Here is a 19,958-nt window from a genome sequence, read left to right as displayed (position 1 = left end):
AAATAATAAAATAAAATAAAGTAGGCTCCAAGCCTACTCACGTTCTTGAACTCATGACACTGAGATCAAGACCTGAGCTGAAATCAAGAGTTGAATACCTGGGTGGCTCACTGGCTGAGTGTCTGCCTTCAGCTCAGGACCTGGTCACTTAGGGCCTGATTCTGGGATCGAGTTCCCCATCAGGCTCCCCATGGGTAGCCTGCTTCTCCCTCTACCTATGTCTCTACCTCTCTGTGTCTCTCATGAATAAATAAACAAAATATTAAAAAAAAAAAAAAAAAGGTTAGATGCTTAACCAACTGAGCCACTCATGTACTCCCAGTAGAGGTTCATCTAATTGGGGGGTGAGGGGAATGTGGGTAGGTTCTAGTCAGTAGGTTATATCAAAATATAGTAAATATTATCTTTGACATGAACCATACTGAGACAGATAAATGGTCTCTCAACAAGGCCAACACAGACAGTTTGACTGCCAGCACTAAAGTAGATGTCATTCACGTAATGGAGTTCCAGATACTCATAGCTGGCCTGCATTTAGGAACTATGATATACAAAAAAATATTTATATTAAGACATAAGAGCCACACCATGAGAGCTACCCAGGAACAGAGAGTATCTGACTGCTGTATCCTGCCTATAAGTAACTTCACTGAATGAATGGTGGTTACCGAAATTGTTTTTCCTTTCCCAGTTCCAATTTTTCCAACGTAAATAATTGAATTTCAGTGGGCTAAAATCACAAAAGATGAAACAGCACTTTATGTACATCCTTTCTCCCTAAGTAAATTATGCCTCCTTGAGGATATTATGGGCTATGCATTTCATTTCTGAGCACTTTAAATTGTTTCTAGTTACTAAGAAATAGATGTCAGCCCGATTCTGGTTCTCAATTCAGTGACCAATTTACTTAACTAGTCACTACTGCCTAATATGTGACTATGAGCACATCACAATAGTAAGAAATATGAAAAAATAAGTGATTTTTACTCGTTTCCATGGGTAACTACAGGATTACTTTCAGGTCTCTTGTGAAGTCCTGACATTAACAAATACAGAAAGCAGCATGCATTTTTACCCAGGTAGATGTAATTAATTTAGTTGGTACCTCTGGACTTAAGCTGAAACATATAAAATGCTACCTACTAAGAATAAAATATTTGCAATAAACTGCAAAAAAAATTGACCTATTTCACAAAAAGTGTCTCGCATTAAAGTGAGAAAGGTCAAATTCAAGATACTATGTCAACAGAATACTCCATGAAAAGCAACAACCCAAAAACCCCAAATACTGGAAAGTTCCTATTCTGTCTAGGACCCTGGCATACCTTATGCCTACCGTCCCATTTCACACATGGTACAAAAGCACTTACAAATTCTTTAAACCAATTCTTGTTTGAATTCTGACAGTACACCTATGAATAGTCTTTCTGGAAAGGGAAGGGAAAGAAAGCTTTCACCTAACTGGCCAAAGTATTGCATGTTCTCTTCCTGGACCGGCTGTTTACACAGCCCTTCCCTAACCCTTCAAATTCCTACTTCAAATCCCCAAGGTATGATTATAGATAAGAATTATTTTCTCAATAAGCTGCTGAAAATATTAATGACAATGCATAAGAAGTTAATGCTAAGGTACTTAGGCCACAATGGAGAAAATCTTGAGACTTTACTGAGGACTAAATTGTGTCACAGTGCTCCATTTCTCTTAACTTCATTTAAAAGCCTTCTTTAAAACTGCCTCCTCTTTTTGATGTTGTTACTATCCACCCCCTAAAGACACACTTCCTTTTGCTCTACAGTAACCCCTCTTTTAAAGAGATTTGACCCACAACTCTACCTGTTACTGTTACCTGGCCATACCCTATTTCTTCCAGTATGCTACACTAACCCATAAAAGAAGAAACACATCATCCTGTGACTTATAGGCTGCTCCCCAATATTCTTCAGATGCTCAAAATGGGCTTTGCTCTTTCATATGTTGCCACAATAGTTCATGTCAACAGTAATCCTTTCCCCAAGGAAGTCCAAAAGTATGTTTCAATAACCATGTCATCATGGAAACTAGAAAAAGTATGGATCCTCTCTAAACTCAGACACTGGATAGCCCTCTATTTCTACTCATTTCCACCTTTAATTTATCTCAAAACACATCATCATACCACATCATCATACAAGAAATAATTGTGTGGGGGATCCCTGGATGGCTCAGCAGTTGAGCGCCTGCCTTCAGCTCAGGGCATGACCCTGCAGCCCCAGAACTGAGTCCCACATTGGGCTCTTTGTGTGGAGCCTGCTTCTCCTTCTGCCTGTGTCTCTGCCTCTCTCTCTCTCTCTCTCTCTCTCTCTCTCCTCTGTCACTTATGAATAAATAAATAAATAAATTTTTTTTAAAAAAAGAAAGAATTATGTGGACGTCTTAAAGGTTTTCTTCTAGCACATCTCTTGCAAGTAAATGGTCATCACAACATTGTAAATAAGGAAAATGAAATGAATTTCATTATCTTAGTGGAGTAATAATGAAGTTAGGAAAAGTCTAACTCCTGAAAATGAAGACCTTATACATTTGTGTATGACTTTTTTTTTTTAATCTTTCCTTTTCATACTTTTATTAAGTAGGCTCCACGCCCAGCATAGGGCTTGTTCTCATGAGCCCGAGATCAAGACCTGAACTGAGATCAAGAGTCAGATGCTTAGGGATCCCTGGGTGGCGCAGTGGTTTAGCGCCTGCCTTTGGCCCAGGGTGCGATTCTGGAGTCCCGGGATTGAGTCCCACATCGGGCTCCCTGCATGGAGCCTGCTTCTCCCTCTGCCTCTCTCTCTCTCTCTCTCTCTCTCTGTGGCTATCATGAATAAATAAATAAATAAAAACAATAATAAACAAAAAAAAAGAGTCAGATGCTTAGCTGACTGAGCCACCCACGTGCCTCATATTATTTTATTTTATTTAAAATAAAATCGAGCCCTACGTGAGACTGGATCCCGTGGCTGCAGGATCAGGACCTGGGCTGAAGGTGGTGCTAAACCGCTGAGCTCCCCGGGCTGCCCCACCCCCATATATTTTAAATGGTATTTCTATTATTAGTGAAATTCAGTACTAATGTAATTATAAATAGCGGCTATACATTTTCTTTTTGTCTTTATGGATATTTCTATTATTGGCAGTTTAGCCAGTCTATCCTCTTTATTCACCCAAAGTAACTAAAAGAAGTAAAAGTGTTTATTGGGTCAGTCATCAAATTCCCTTTGAAAGCTAGTTCTTCACCAATAAACTGAGAAAAGGGAAACACAGGTGTCCTCTTGCTCAATGTTCTTAGTAGGTATGACCATGCATTATGTTTCAAAACAGAAACAAAAACAAAAAACATTTACTAGAAGGGGAGGAGGGCGGGGGGTGGGAGTGAATGGGTGACGGGCACTGGGTGTTATTCTGTATGTTAGTAAATTGAACACCAATAAAAAAAAAATAAATGAAAAAAAAAACATTTACAAAGCATTGGAAAAGAATGAAGGAGAAAGGAACACAGTATTTCAATAACTCTGATCAGTAAGGGCAGTTCTGTCAATTTTAAACTGGCCTCCACAAACAACAAGGCTATCACTGAAACAGATGATTTGAAACTGATTAACCTGCCTTCACCAGAAAAAGCCAAGCATTCTTGAAAGCAATGGAGGAAAGAAGGATCCCATAACATTTTCTTTCTCTTCTGAGAGGGAAGGTGTAGGTTGGGATAACCTCAAAAAGGCTACTCAACCACTCCAGATAACTAATAGAGCTCACTTTATTTATTTATTTGTTCTATGAGGGGCTCATAATTCCCTTCTTTTATTGGATCCTTTCTTCCTGATCTCTAAATATTCCAGTTTACTCATTCCTGTTGATCTAATTTAATGCTACCCAAGCCAAAAGAGCCTTTTCTAATGATTCCAACCAGAAGTCACCTCGCCCCTATTCTGAGCTTTCACAAAGTTTCAACCATAGCTCTCCGAAAATGCTGAACACTGTATTCAGGACAAACTTGATGAATGAAAGTAGCTGTCCCACATTTCCCCCTATTATTGGTACTAAACAATACAAGTGTATCAAATACCAGTGAATCTCCTGTGTGTGTCATTGCTGAGTCAACGCATCTTTCAAGTAATGGCCACACTTCCTACTGTTTTGTTGGGTTAGTAATATTTTATTTATTTTTAAAGTTTTACTTAAGTAATATCTATATCCTATGTGGGGCTTGAGCTTATGAGCCCAAGATCAAGAGTCACATGCTCCTCCCGACTGAGCCAGCCAGCCACCACCCCCACAGTTTACTAATATTTTAGAAATTGAGTTCATTACCTCACCTTTCTTTTTATCTGAATAGAATTATCTGTTGTAATGAGAACCAAAAAAAGGTAGACAACTTCTCTCCTTCAGATCTATCAAGTGGAAGATGAAGGGAAACAAAACTTATTTGAATTTTACTTCCCTTTATTTCCTCAGTTTATTCTGTGATGAGATTCTTTAGAGCAGGAAAATAACTGAAAGGACAACATTCAAAATGCAGAGGAAAAAAATCACACAATAGTTCACAAAATGATTAATGAAACCTCAAATAATAGCAAATTAACTGTGTAATAAAGTTATTATATGCAACTCAAAACTAAAACATAACACATCGTCCTTTAATAACCTTTGAATTTATTATTTAGAAAAAAGTGCAGCCCACTTCAGCTAGATTAAATTTGGCCATATATTCTATTATATTACCAACACATCCAGCCATTTGTGAAGCCAAGAAAGAGTAAAATGCACTCTTAGGAGTGGTACTCAACCTTGAAGTGCTGAAAGCTACTTCATCATCTAGCATGGGGACAAACACATACATGCACATGTGAACATAATACTGTGTTGTGTAGAAGGCTCAATATAATCACTATCCTTGTAAATCACTCATGTATCCGCTTATTTTAACATACACAAATCAAGGCAGAGCTCCCCGAGATTCCTACAAGGATATCTGAAATCACATTTAATGTTTCCCCTCCCACTCTTCTCACGGAAAGCTTGGGATATAGAGGTTTTCTCCTCTTTCATCAGCCACTGCTAGGCAGCACAACATGCAGGAAACTATTACAGGTGGACTAGTTTACACATATCATTTAAATACTGTAAAAGTATAGCTGTGCTTAATATTCCAGAAGGGACCCAAAAAGCAGAAGAAGAGAGTCCTCATTAGATTTCTACTAAAAAAATTAATGCAGCTTTCTGGTTTTAGGAGTAGCATTATCCTAATCAAATTATAATGTCTTGTTGCTCTTCTTTTCTATCTCATCTTACACCACCCATAAACTAAAGAGTACTGTCTTGTTTCTGTATATTACATGAAATTGTTTTATAACAATGACAATCACAGTCTACTCCTTCCTTGCGTTGTTACCTAAAACTATAGATAACTAGCAAAATATAATTAACAACATTTTTAAAACAAAGATAATTCAGTTACTTATCTATGGATAAAATTATAAAACATATTTCCCCAAAATCACAAACGCTGTGTAATCTAGGTTTGTTTGTTTTTGGCCAAGATGAGATATATGATGGGTAATGCATTATTGACCTTTTACACTTGGTTCTTTCAAAGCTGCTTCTTTTTATTCTGCATTTAGTTTAAATTAAATATTTAAAATTGAAGCTGTTCTATGTTGCAAACACAGCTAAAATGAAGAGCTTCTGTAGCAGCAGTGACCAGATTTTAAATGCAGGTAGATCAATAAAAAAAAAAAAAAAAAAAAAAAAAAAATCACCAAGCACAGGCTCCATGTGTGAGTGGAATGGTTTATAATAGCTTGCAAATGACTATGTGCTTGCTGTAACCAGCTGTTCTTAAATTATGAATATGCAACCAATTCATGTTAAAGCCAAATCCCAGCACTATTTCTACAGAGAAATCCCAGTAGTTTTGCTTGTTCTACATGTTAGCTCTGTTAAGGATACAAATAGCAGTAAGCTTCCGAACAAATAGGACCAAACTATTGGCATTTCATGCACTGGGTCCATTATCACAGTGGGGGATGTCAATCATTGGTACATTCCTATAACAGCTCAGGCAATATGACAATGATCTCGTAGGGGAAAAAAAAAAAATCAAAATCTCTGCAGCATACTCAAAGTCCTTCTGACAACCTAATGCTTTCTTACTTCAGCCAATCAGAATGTCAGACCTGACCTACTAGAAGACTTGCATCAAGCTTGAAACATTTAAAAACATCAATCATAAAAACAAAGACAGGACATTGAATTATACAGTATTAACCTCCAGGGTTTGCATACAAAGACCTTAGATTTATTTATGTCCCAGTGAGTTAAGAGCTTCAGTACACCGTTCTTTACACCAAACTGACTGCCAATTTGATGAACCTCTCTGCCCTCAGCAGGAGTGCACCGTCTTTGATTAATGAGTGCATGCTTGTGGAAAAGTGTTAAGAGGAGAAAACAGAGGAAAAACACACAATTATGCCTACACATAGCTGAAGTACCAATGCAATAATCATCTTTAAACCAAATGCTTCATTTTCCTTAAATATAAATGCATACATCTGCACACACAAAATTAGTAAAGGTTCTTTATCTATTTATTACCTTCATTATTATTATCTCTAACACTATTTTAATGAAAGGCATTCAAAAACCAAAATACAAATCAAATTTCATAAATTATAAAAACAACTATTTTAAAAGCATTAATTTAAAAAAAGATAGAAAACACCCTATATTATACAGTAAGTTTTTAAATAAGTGTGACAAAAATTTTATTTTCACCTCATACTCTTATAAAAGCCTATTCGTTCTAAAACCTCTGTTTAAACTATAATATCAAGACTATTAAATATTTTTCATCTCAAACTGTTCATTATGAACTGTCACAATTCACATAACATTCAAAATAGACTGGAAAGTCATGCAAATTCCTTTTGTTTTTCTGTCAGCAAAGATGTTGCCAAAACTTTATAATTCCATATGTAATGATAAATTAATCATACTTATGCCCATAACTGCAAAGTTAATAGGGCCAACAGAAAAACTTATAAAGTTTAAACTTTTTATGACTCTTCTGTTTAGAGTCACCCAATGTGGAACAATTCCTACTTAAATAACGGGATGCTGATCCACACTACAATTAAGACTATGTTACCTGTAAAAAAAGGGCTAAGCATTGAGATTCCCTTAAAATGAAAGTTTATATTTAATATACAATTTACCATAACTTAGCTTATATGAACATCTGCCTTGACACAAATGCTAAGAATAAGTATATTTCTTAAAAAAATTGAATCACAGGCTAAGGTAGCAGAATGATTTTCTTTTTAAGGAACTATATATGGCTATTATATAAAAAGAGTCGAGAAAGCATATTACTTGAAAGAAGTCTTAGAAATGTATGATCTATTTAAAAGGAAAACATCTTTATAAACTTATAATTTCAGGAAATCATAATTCGAGAATCACTCAGCAGTATATTAGAAGTGTTTACAATTTGTTTATATTGCATAAAAAGTTCTTTTAATGGTATTTAACTCAGCAAATCATATATTCTAATCACTAACTTCACATGTTAAGTTTTATTAAAGGCAAACTATTTTAAATGTCATAAATTTTATGCCTTTTGCAAAACTGTGTAAATGTTTATCGTACTTAAAGCTTTAAAAATGAAAAATGAGTAAATACTAGAACTAGAAGAGATCTCCTGACACAGTGATAAACTACATCACATATCCTTACACTTCTTATCCTAAAGGTTTTTTTATACATTTAAAAAAAAAAACAAACTATGTTTTCTGTGTTAGGAAAGAGGAAGAATAAAGAATGATCATTCTATGTCCCCTCCCACCATATAAATAAATAAATAGAAAACACTTAGGTAAAAAAAAAAGAAAACACTTAGGTATCAATGGGACGATTTGAGACCACTTAGTACCAGTTGTGAAAGGTGTATCATAAAAAGTTACTAGTACAATAATATAATTTCAATTTTTAAAATCATTAAATGAGCACTATTAAATTACTTAATATCTTCATCCTCTTATAAAGAAAATTAAACATAAAACTGCCCATTTCCTCACTACTTCTTTTCTCCTCTGATCACTTTCCGTAACAAAATGTTAAATATTTAATCAAACAAGTCAACATTTATTAAATAGAGCACAACTTTTTAAAACCTTATGGTATGAAACACTTAATTTTATATAATCAAAAACTTCTTAGAATACCTAACTAGGTAATTTAATTAATCCCTCAGGATATCAAGTATATTAAAAACCATTAAGATGATATAATTTCAACTAGGGGTCAAAATCACACATTATTTTGTTTGTGTTGAATCACTTGTTTTGGTAGTCCTAGCTAAGACTAGGTCAGAAACTCAGAAACTACAATTTAAAATCTTTTCCTTTCAGAAATCTTTAAACCTAAAAGTAATCAAGTTTAACACATTGTTTCACTAATTCAAGGAGATAAGACGGAAAACAGGAACTTTCATGCAACTGTTATATCCTACATCTTGTATAGTAACACAAAAGTAGCAACAAAGACATTAACAATTGCAGTTCAAGCTGGGAGTGACTGTTCTGTTTCAATTCAATGACACCACTAATGGCTTCTTAGCAGCTCCATGAAATCAACCAGCTGTCAAGTTGATGCATCAGAAGGAACAGTTATGCACTCCCATAAGAAAAAGCAACACATCAGGATGTTTGGCAAAACATCTGCTCCTTTACACTGCAGTTCTATAATAAACATGCAAACAAAGAAATGAGAGAAAGGGCAACAGAATTAAAATTCCAAGGTTTCCATTACAGTCTTAAACGCATTTTAAATAAATGACATAAAAATAAAAACAAATTTCTGAATACTTTGTTATTTTAAATCTCGAAAAATGCTAACTATAATTACTCAGTTCCTTCTAGAAAGGCAAAAACTACATAAAAATCTTTACATTTAAAAATTGAGAGCAAACTACATTCACCAAAAAAAAATATTATCATAATGTACAAAACTCAAAAAATAACAAAATAGATTCTTCCTTCATTTAGTAAGTACCTAGTGAATTATGTCAAGAGTATTCTAATAAATGTGTTTCCAAGACTGAATACGCTAAAAGTATTTTAAGTAGTGTCTGAAAGAATAAATGCTACTACAGTTCAGCGATAGTTTAACATATAAGAACAGTAAAGATACTCTTCTCTGGCTTTTAAAGCCATGTACCTACTCTTACTTCTCTCCAAACCATTATATGAATACAGCGATATTAAGCCCTGATAAATAACTTTCTTTTTACAGCATACAATTTGATCACCTCCCCTAAGAGACTCTTCATTGTTACCATAGGTTTAAAATAATTTTATATCCAGCCACCCATTTCAAACATTTGTAAAATTTGACTCTTTTCTATCTGAAACTCACCAATGACTCCCTGTTGGCTAAATTATTGATTATGCAGCATAGTGACAATATGTACAGTGTTTACAATAGGTGTGAGACATCAAATGTACTTAACTACCATTTTCTTAAACTGCTTATCCTCTGTTGCTTGCCATTTATAATCTGCCAAATCTTTTAGTCCTTTGTTGCATGTATAATTTAAAACCATCTGCTCTATGTGCTTTTAACTATTTAAACATTTTTCACCTACCTACTACAATTCACATAAATGGCAGACGTTCAATTCAGTCAAGCTTTCTATACAGCGTTTTACATAAAGCAAATTCCAAGATAAATAACGTAGCCAATAGTAACACCGAGGAAGACCGCTACAGAGATCAAAACATACTACTACATACAATGTAAATTTTTATGGGAGACAAATCTTTTCAATGTATTCAGCATTGCTTCTATTAGTTTTTTTTTTTTTTTCGTTAATTGTAGTCCGTGTTTTTTCCCCAACCCAGAAGACAAAGAGAATGCAAATTAAATACAGACAGTTTCATGTCCTTGTTAGAAGAGAAGTAAATACGCTGACTGAAAATGAGTACGGGAGACAGAATCCCACTTTCCCATCCAATTCAGTGCCTCTTATTCATATACCACTCGGTGTACCATTAAGTTTGGTCATGTGACCAACCGAACTTCTGCGAGGTGAAAAACTATTTTAGACAAGCAAATTAAAACAACACTCGTTTTTATTGTTTATTTTTTCCTAATGGCTGACAAGGAGCTTACAGCTTGAAGTCATAGAGTCTACTTTAAAATAAAGGTCTCCTCTTAAATACTAACTCCATTTTTGCCAATCTTTTAGTATCTGCTACTGAATCTTAAAAGTACCCAGTATCTCGGGGTATCTCGGTAGTTGCATCTTTCTAAAATGTCAGGAACTATGTAAAAAACACATATAGATTCTTTCACTACAAAAAGGGGATCTGGGGCAAAACAGTAACCGGGCTGGTCAGAGAAAAGCCCACAGCGGAGTGGGGCGACCGGGAATGGACCGCGCTCGCCGCTGATCGGAAACGGCAGCGGGAACCCGAGCACCGACCCGCGGGCCGACGGCGGGGAGCGCCGGGGCCGCCGCACAGTCCGCAGCGGCGTCCGCACCGGCGTCCGCAGCAGCGTCCGCACCGGCGTCCGCACCGGCGTCCCGCGCCGTCCTCCACCTGTTACCGGAACCAGACTGCGTGGGCTGCGCCGAGGCCCGTTCGCGGGCGGGACCCCGGGCGGGACAGCCGGGGACACTAGGTGGGACTCTCGCTCTCGGGAGAATTTCTCGGTAAAGTTTACATGACGTCACTGGGCCCCTGAACATTCCCTAAACTTTGAGTCTCATCCAGGCACGCTCTCCGCCTTCCTGGGGTTTCTTTCCCTTCCTCAAGAATAAAAAAAAAGGAGGCTTGGGAATAAAAATTGCCCAAGATGGCGAAACGCCTGTTGTTTAGGGGGCAGGGAAAAATGGAGGATATTGTAATATACACAAAGGGATAAATTTCAACAACTCGGCCAAGGGCTGCAGCTGCCTCCGTCTTCATGAGGACGCGACACACAAAAGAGAAACACGGGGGAGAGGAGCGGGCGGCGGGCGGCGGGGGTGCGGGGCGCGGGGGCGGCGGGGGCGGCGGGGCCGGCGGGGGGCTCCGCGGGGTGCGGGGGCCCGGGGGGACCGGGGGGCCGGGCCGGGGGGCAGCTCCTCTCCGCCCGCGCAGCCCCGAGGACGCGCCGCAGCCCGGCCCGGCCCCACCTGCCCCGTCCCCCCCCCCCCCCGTGAGCCCCGCGGCTCCCGGACCCACCGAGGCAGCCGAGGCGGGCGGCGCGGGGGGCGGGGGGGGGCGGGGGCGCCGGGGCAGGCTCAGGCCCTCGGCCCCGGGGGGAGCAGGGGGCGGAGGCAGGGAGGGCGGCAGCGGCGGGCGCCCGGGCTTCCCGGCGAGGGCGGCCATGGCAGCGGCGGCCGGCGGGGCGCGGGGAGGCGAGGCCGCCGAGGGGCCGGGCGGAGGGGCCGGCGGCGGGCAGGGCAGGGCCGGGCCGGGCCGGGCGGGGCGGCGGAGCGGCGCGGGGCGGCGCGGGGCGGCGCGGGGCGGCGCGGGGCGGGCGGAGGGGCAGGGCGGCCCGCACAAAGGCCCCGCCGCCCGCCGCCCGCCCGGCAGCCCGGAGTAAAGTTTCCCGTCCCCCGAGCCGAGCCCGCACCCGCCTCGCGCCCCGACTCCGCGCGGGACCCCGAGCGCCGCCCCGGCCTCGCCGCCAGCACAACAAAGGGGCGGCCGGCGGGCGGCGGGCGCAGGGCGGAGGGCGCAGGGCGGAGGGCGGCGGGCGCAGGGCTGGGGCGCAGGGCTGGGGCCGGGGCCGGGCAGGGCGGGGGCGCCGGGACCTGGACCGGGACCGGGACCTGGACCGGGACCGCCCCCGCCCCGCCGCCCGCCCGCCCGCCCGCTCCCCGCTCGGCCCGAGACGCCGAACTCACCTTTACTTTCCAACTGAGAGTTGCGGCGGACGAGGTCTTCGCCTTCCAGGCGGCTGAAGGTGGGGACTTCGGTGTTCAGGGGCCCCGCCGCCTCCTGGTCTCGGTGGTTATTCTTGCAAGCAAAGTAGAAAGAGTTGGCGCGGAGGCGAGGTCCGCGCCCGGGCAGCGCAGCCCGGCCCGGCCCAGCCCGGCCCGGCCCGGCCCGGCCCGACCCGCCGCCGCCGCCGCCGCCGCCGCCGCCCTGCTTAGCTCCTATCCGGCCGCAGATGGAAGCAGGAGAGGATTCTTCTCAAGGTTTGTTCAGCAGCTTCACTTCTAGGCGAAGGCTTCATGAACCAAGTGACGTCAACCAACAAGGCTTCTCTCTCTCTCCTCTCTCTAACAATGAAAGTTGCTGTTAACAAGGGAAAAAAGAGAGAGAATTGTTTATACCATTTCAGTTCCAATAATAAATGACCTATCAGCTCCTAAAGGAGCCGGGGAGGGAGGGGGGCGGCTTCTTCCTCCCAAGAATACTGCAGCTTTGAGTTTGCAACCGTTCCTTGTCCCAGGAAAAACTTAAGAAACTTAATTTTTTTCTTCTTCCCAAACTAGGACAGAAAATAGGATCGGACACCCAATTTTAAAAACCGTAAACTGCACATGAAGGAGCAGACATTAACCATTTCCACTTAAACCTTTTGGTCCGTGAACCCAGAATTCGGTTAAGTCTGTAAACCAACTAAATTAACGTGCCAAGAATTCGTGGATGTTTGGAACTCAAAATAAAAATCAGGACGCAAGATGGTCCCGGGATAAAACGCTACTGACCAAACACTGGCAAGTTAAACTAGCTGTGGTGTTGATACACTGAATTAAAATTCAAATAAAACACGTGAAGACAGCAAATCGTTTTAAAGTTACAAGCTAAAACTGTAAAAGGTAATCTCAATTGTAGTTTTTCCCTCCAATTTTTGAAGTAAAAAAGGGGGGTGGGTAGCCAACTGTAGGAATTGAACACTTTTAGAAATCAAGACTGATACTTCATTGCCTCATACTTAAACTGCACAGGAGGTATGCGTTTTGTCTACCCCCAGAATCTCCCAACTTTCTGTTGTTTACCCTTACATTTCTCCCTCGCCCCCCTCCCCCATACCAACATCCTGAAATCAATAAAGTTAAAATAAAGGTGAAGTACGCCCTATTCCTTCCTGGGTATTACCACCCCATAGCTTCTTAAAAATGATTTAAAAAAAAAAATCTTAACTTTGGTTAATGCTTTATTACACAAGAATATATATAATTTAATTTTTTTCATTGAGGTAGTGTTTTTTTTACCCCCCCCCCCCCGAACACATTAAAGTCTCCAAGTTTATATAATTAAAAATTGCAGGAATTAATTTTCAGGATGAAGAGCAAGTGAAAGGCAAGCTACAGAAGAATAATTTGACCATATATGTATATTTTGTACATACATTTGTGGATAAATGTATCTTAAAAGATGCTATTGTTTTATGTTTCCTCTTCAGCCACTGGCTGTGATTTTAATTGTGCTGGAGGATCTTCATTAGTATTAACACATGGGGAGATTTCACAAAGCTGCTTCATTAGGGGGGAAAAAAAAGCTTGGCAGACTAGGTCTTTTTGCATGCACTGAGAATGTCAGCCTTACCTCGGTCATTTGTAACATAATAAGTGCAAGTACAATGATTGCAATGCAGGAGCACTGGGGGAAGGGCAGAAATACTGCCTGTCTAATAGGGATATTTGAAAAAAAGGCTGCTCATTACACAGTAAAATGTATGCTAAAAATTAGTGAAGATGATGTCTCAGGAGACTGATGCTAAATAAATTAATGTGCTGATATGTTTTTAATTATTATTTTTGTAGTAGTTTATTTCGTTCTCAGGATTCACATTGAGCAGCAAAGCTGCGCTAGCACTTATTGATTTTTTTTCCCTGCCACATTCCCGGAATACAGATTTTAATCATTTCACTACACCACACTCAGTAATTTCATTAAAAACTGGAACCTTCCATCCCCAGAAAAGCATTTAATTTCAATGACATACAATTTCTCTCTTAGCAGAAAACTGTCTCTACAGTAAAAGCTGGCCTAAGGTTCAAATGCATAATTTAATCCTGAGTTTTCCATGCTCTGCATTCCTTTGAAGCTATAATTTGAGTAACTACCTAATAACTGTAATAAGGACAATAATTTCCTTATAATATATTATTAACTCATATTTAATTAACTCAGAGGCCAAGCTCTGTACATGTATGACTGGGTCAAGAGTTCCACAATCTCAAAATTTACCAATAATGTTACAGAAGAAAAATATAGATTAAAATATAAGTGTGAATGCCAGCATTTAGATATTCCAGCCAAAACAATTAACAAAAAAGTTCATGAATTTTAAATAATAGTGGTCATTATTCAAACATATTTTAATATATTTGGAAATAAACAAGGCAACTCACTGATATTTCTATATATAAAGGATTATAATATTAATGTTTCAAACAATCCATTTCTGACAGTTTACTAACTGGCATTATTGAGAAAGTATTCAACTTTGAAAAAAAAATTTTTAAAAGGGCTAGATTCAAGTTGCCTCAATTTTTATACGGAATTCTCTTAAAGCTTTCTCTTGAAATAAAGTTAAAAGGCACCCTTGAGTAATTTTGGTAACTAAGGATACTTAAATACTTCAAACAAAATAGAGTTCAGCAAAATAGAGTTCAATTTTAGGTTCCAATAGTATTTTGAAATGATACTGAGTTGAAGATGGCACTTTGTTTTTCCAAACACTAGGTCTCATAAGGATGCATAGTTTATATTGCTTATTTTTAGAGAAGGAACCTGTGGGGAAAAAATTTAACAAAAAATTCATTTATTAAATTTTGAATATATGCCTAATCAACAGAAAACACTGGTACATTGGTAATAAAAGAGATTAACTTACATAAAAATAAAAACTCATATCAAAAATTCCTATCATTCCTCTGGTTGATTTTAAAACCATAATCCAAAAAATGTTTTTAAGAGTATGTATGTATAGTTTCAAGTTGCAGCCACATACAACACAGTTATCTTTTCCTCGGTTGAACGATGAAGTAGCTTATACAAAATAAGACTCAGTGTTGTCAAAATGTTGGAATAAAAGATAAGAGTAGTGATAATAAAGAACTTGATTTTACTGTCTTTAAAATATTTTAAAAGTATATTTTATTATCAAGACTATATATATTTATTATATGATTTGGAAAATATTTTTGGAGTTAAATAGAAATCAATTAACAAAGTAGTTGATTAATGAAAAACAGATTAATATCTAAATTCATAAGATGAATTTCTAAATTTCAATAAAAAGCTTCAACTTGTATATTTAAATATATGTTTAAAATAATTTGGGGCTATTTTGTAGTTTAAATATATTAATTATCCAATTAATACCTTTAAAACTATTTTTTTTAAAAAATGGTATACTAGAAATTTAAAACTGGATTATTCCAGTATTTGATACTCTCTATGAAGTTGTGCTTTAATTATTTTTAATATGATTCCATCCCTTTTTTATGTTATCACATTTGATTGTTTCATAGATTACAGCACAGTCATAGAGTTGAAGGGTAGGGGGATATTCAGTTATAAAATAATTTGGTCCAGTAGCACTTAGGTCTCTACCTAAGATCATCATCTGAATTAGTACTTCATCTTCAGAATTGCAAAAGAATTTAACAATCAAACCTCTTTTCTAATATTACTGGTAATTATTTCTGAAATTCTATTTATGATAAATACCTATCCATGCTAATTATGCCACTACTATATGTAAATTGTTGCACTTTCTTCTGTAAAGCAGCATCTATTTTTAGACCAAGACAGAACTTTTCACATAGGTAGATATAGAAATAAAGATGGTTAAGTATCTAATTTATTCCTATAGGTATTATACATGGATCTTCAAAAAGTAAGGAATTGACATTTACAGAGAACAAAGTCTAAGAAGGCTGATTCAAAAAGCCTAAAGAATGAGAGATCTCAATAGTAGAACAAGCTGGCCACTGTCATAGCTTGTTTCAGTTTCAATCAGTACAAACTAATGAAGAGTTATTTGTTTTCATTCATTGAACAAACATTTGAGTGCTCCCTATATGCTATGCACTTTGCTAGAGACTGGAAAAACATGAAAAGCTCACATTCTGGTTGATGTTGAAAGTGTGAAATTCCTGGGAGATTAGAGACTCACATAAATCACATTATAAAGATACAAAAAGTATTGTACAATAAAGAGGATGGGGCAACTATATCTGACTGTGAGTTAAAAAAAAAAAAAAAAAGCTTTATCAAAGTAATATCACTTGAACTGCATCTCAAATACTGAAAGCAAGGCATGGGAGGGGCAGATCCTAAGTAAAAGAAACTAAGTTTAAATACAAAGAGCTACCAAGTTTGGTGTCCATCCATTAGTGAGAAGTTCACCGCAACAGGAATATGGTATGGGGTACCCGGGATGAGGAAGGATAAGGACGGTGGGACCTCCCAGTGAAAGCCAAAGGTACCATGGTAAGGGGGCTGAATTTATCCTGAGAGCCAACAAAGGTCAGCTAGGAGTGACATAATCAACTTTGTTTTTAGGGACCAACAACTGTGTAGGCGGAGCAAATGACAGACTGTAGTACAACCGGAATGCTTAACACTCCATGAATGGAATTGGAGATTTCAAGACAGATGTTTTTGAGGTAAAATGTGGATTTGGTGACCAACAGAAAACAGACTTAAGGGAGAGAAGGACTGAAGGAAGATGAGGGATTTCTGGCTTAAAAAAATGGATAAATGCTGGAGTCATTAAGTAAGATCCAGCATATGTAAGAGAAAATAAATCATAAAATAATCATGAATTAGAACTTAAATTTATCCTTTATAATATAAGGTCATTTTTAATGGGATTGTCAGAATCCACTGGAAAGGTTTCTAAAAATATACATACTCAGGCCCAATATTCAGAGATTCAGAAGGTCTGGGGTGAAAACCAAGTATCTTTTCCATTTTCTAAAAAACTCAATGCAGTATTTCAAATAAGCACTCCTGCCTTAGAACTGTTATAAGCATAAAATTGATTACAAATTCATTTGAAATTAAAAAAAAAAAAAGCCCTGAAAAGGAAGAGCATTAAAAGTGTGTGGGGAGGGTGCCTGGGTGGTGCAGTTAAACGTCTGCCTTTGGCTCAGATCATGATCCCAGGGTCCCAGGATCGAGTTCCACGTCGGGCTCCCTGCTCAGTGAGGAGTCTGGTTCTCTCTCTCTCCCTCTGCTGCTCCCTCTGCTTGTGCTCTCTTTTGCATTTTCTCAAAAATAAATAAAATCTTAAAAATGAAAAACAATTTTTAAAAATGTGTAGGGAGATTTCATATCAGATATTAAAATACACTACATATATATATATATATATATAGCCCTTATAATTTATAGTTGGCATTGGTATCTGAGAAAAAGATCAATGAAATATAATAGAAATGTGAGAAACTGACCCAAGTACATATGGAAATTTCACATAGATAAAAGCTGTATCTCAAAGCAGTGAGGAAAAAATGTACTTTTTAATAAGTGGTGTGGTGTGGAGATCGGGGTAGTCATAAGAGATGAATTTGGATCTGTAAGGATAAATTTTAAAAAGAACAGATATTTGGGGCATCTGAATGGCTCAGTCTGTTAAGCGTCTGCCTTTGGCTCAGGTCATGATCCTTGAGTCCTGGGACCAAGTCCCACATCAGTCTCCCTGCTCAGCAGAGACCCTGCTTCTGCCTCTCTCCCTGCTGTTCCCCTGCTTTTAATCTCTTCTTCCCTCTCTCTTTGTCAAATAAATAAATAAAATCTTTAAAATAAATAATAAAAAGAACAGATATTTAAATGTCAAAATTTGATCTACACAAGTACTAGGAGAATTTACGGGTAAATTCCTCTATAATTGTAGAGTAGGGAAAACATTCCTAGCAATGGTCAAAATTGGATGCAATAATATGAAATACTGGCAATACATAAAATGCATTCAAATACATAAAACTAAAAACATTTTACATGGCACTTCAAAAAAAAGGTTTTATGTGGCAAAAAAAAAGAAAAAAATACCACAAGCAAAATACAATGACAAATGAGGGACTCAAAAAATATAACTTATATGAGACAATTCCATGACCCTATATTTTTTTAAGATTTATTTATTCATGAGAGACAGAAAGAGAGAGAGGCAGAGATACAGGCAGAGGAAAAAGTAGGCTCCACGAAGGGAGCCCGACATAGTACTCGATCTTGGGACTCCAGGATCACACCCTGGGCCAAAAAAGGCAGGCTCCAAACCGCTGAGCCACCTAGGGATCCCCCATGACCCTAAATATAAAGAGTATCTGAAATTGAATAAGAGGGATGCCTGAGTGGCTCAGTGGTTGAGCATCTTCCTTTGGCTCAGGTCTTGATCCTGGGGTCCTGGGATCAAGTCCCACATCTGGCTCCCCGTGGGGAGCCTGCTTCTCCCTCTGCCTGTGTTTCTGCCTCTCTGTGTCTCTCATGAATAAATAAAATCTTTTTAAAAAATTGAATGCAAGACCAACACCCTGAACAGACATTTTACAGAAAAATAAAGGCAAATGGCCCTGAAACAGAAATATTCTCAACCCTGCTAAGGGAAATGAGAATTAAGAATCATTGAGATACTATTTCTCACCCACTGAAGCATTTTATTACAGCTTAAGTTTGGAAATAACCCAAATGTTCATAGGGAAATAGTTGAATAAAGTAGGGTACATGAACAGAGTGGAGTACTATGCAATTTTTAAAAATGAATGAGGAATGTATATATTATGAAGTATTTCACAACTACAGTATATATTAAGTTCAGAAAAAAAAAAAAAAAGCAAGGTTGGGACACCTGGGTGGCTAAGCGGCTGGGTGCCTGCCTTCGGCTCAGTTCATGATCCCGGAATCCGGGACTGAGTCCTGCATCAGGCTCCCTGCAAGAGGCCTGCTTCTCCCTCTGCCTCTCTCTGTCTGTGTTTCTCATGAATAAATAAATAAATCTTAAAAAAAAAAAAAAAAACCAACAAAAAACAAGGTGGAAGAAAAAAAGGAAACGGATGTTTAGCAAAGAGCAAAGTTGGTGTTTTTATTTTTTTAAAGATTTTATTTATTTGAAAGAAAGAGAAAGCACAAGCAGGGGGAGGGGCAGAGGGAGAAGCAGGCTCCCCGCTGAGCAGAGAGCCCAACACAGGGCTTGATCCCAGGAGCCTTGGATCAGGACTCTAGGATCATGACCTGAGGCAAAGGCAGACACTTAACTGACTGAGATATGCAGGTGCCCCAAAGATGGTATTTTTTTTTTAATTTTTTAATTTATTTATGATAGTCACACAGAGAGAGAGAGAGAGAGGCAGAGACATAGGCAGAGGGAGAAGCAGGCTCCATGCACCAGGAGCCCGACGTGGGATTCGATCCCGGGTCTCCAGGATCGCGCCCTGGGCCAAAGGCAGGCGCCAAACCGCTGCGCCACCCAGGGATCCCCAAAGATGGTATTTTTAAAAATTAATTTTTGCTATGGAACAAAAAAGAAACAGATATAAAATGAATGAGTTATATAAAAAACTCTCTGATCCTAAATTTGAACTCTGATCTGATCCTGAATTAGATGTATGAATGAACTCATCACTCTGCCCACTATAAAAGTCTAAGAGAAAAAAAAAAAAAAAAGTCTAAGAGAAAGGAACCATTGCAGTAAGCAACAAGCACACACCTATGTATTCATATTATGATTTCTAAACACCATTTGCCCTTAAAAAGAATTCCTTGATCTCAGTGCTGACTCCAGGTTTGGGATAGGAAATGTCCAAGAGAAGCCTAGAATACCCTATTATACCATTAAGCATGAAAACTATCAAGATTATTGGGTGCCTGGGTGGCTCATTTGTATAAGCACCTGACTCTTGATTTCAGCTCAGGTCCTGATCTCAGAGTTGTGAGGCCCAGTCCTGAAAGGGGCTCCCACAATCAGCGTGGAGTATGCTTAAGAT

The 19,958-nt window shown here is 38.8% G+C and overlaps 1 protein-coding gene and 1 long non-coding RNA gene across 3 annotated transcripts in view; one reads left to right on the top strand and one right to left on the bottom strand.

Moving 5' to 3' along the window:
• Positions 1-12,114, bottom strand: part of BAZ2B (bromodomain adjacent to zinc finger domain 2B) — a 294,178-nt gene extending 282,064 nt beyond the window's left edge. Inside the window, exon 1 of the mRNA XM_077883356.1 lies at positions 11,916-12,114. The gene's annotated coding sequence lies outside the window, so the exon portion shown is untranslated. The remainder of the gene's footprint in view (positions 1-11,915) is intronic.
• The window catches only part of LOC144304794 (uncharacterized), a 48,464-nt gene continuing 40,322 nt past the window's right edge, over positions 11,817-19,958 (top strand). Inside the window, exons 1-2 of one of the 2 annotated variants that reach the window (XR_013371759.1) lie at positions 11,817-12,836; positions 16,537-16,799. This is a non-coding gene — a long non-coding RNA (uncharacterized LOC144304794). Of the gene's footprint in view, positions 12,837-16,536; positions 16,800-19,958 lie in introns of those variants that run through there. The other variant, XR_013371760.1, reaches the window with a different exon arrangement.

The sequence above is a fragment of the Canis aureus genome, chromosome 34, assembly GCF_053574225.1.
Source record: "Canis aureus isolate CA01 chromosome 34, VMU_Caureus_v.1.0, whole genome shotgun sequence".
Classification (NCBI taxonomy): Eukaryota; Metazoa; Chordata; class Mammalia; order Carnivora; family Canidae; genus Canis; species Canis aureus.
Note: the sequence above shows the minus strand (reverse complement) of the source record. Positions and strands in the feature narration are given on the sequence as shown.